The sequence below is a fragment of the Brassica oleracea genome, chromosome C9 (genome assembly GCF_000695525.1).
Source record: "Brassica oleracea var. oleracea cultivar TO1000 chromosome C9, BOL, whole genome shotgun sequence".
NCBI classification, from domain to species: domain Eukaryota; kingdom Viridiplantae; phylum Streptophyta; class Magnoliopsida; order Brassicales; family Brassicaceae; genus Brassica; species Brassica oleracea.
The window spans coordinates 18,770,826-18,771,093 of NC_027756.1; positions in this window are offsets into that span (position 1 = coordinate 18,770,826).

Consider the following 268-nt stretch of genomic DNA (forward strand, 5'->3'; position numbering starts at 1 on the left):
TTATAATTGCTGGAAGTCTTGCCACATGTTATTCTGGTATTTTTATCATTTTCCCTTTTTTCTAGTTTTTACACTAAGAGGTATTTACGACGATTTATGCTTACGTGGAATTAACGTGTTTTATGTTTAAATCTTTTTACGTGGTCTTTACGACGATTTCTGCTTACGTGATCTTTACGACGATTTCTAGTTACGTGGTCTTTACTACGATTTATGCTTAAGTGGTATTTACGACGATTTCATCATACGTGGAATTAACGAGTGTTAT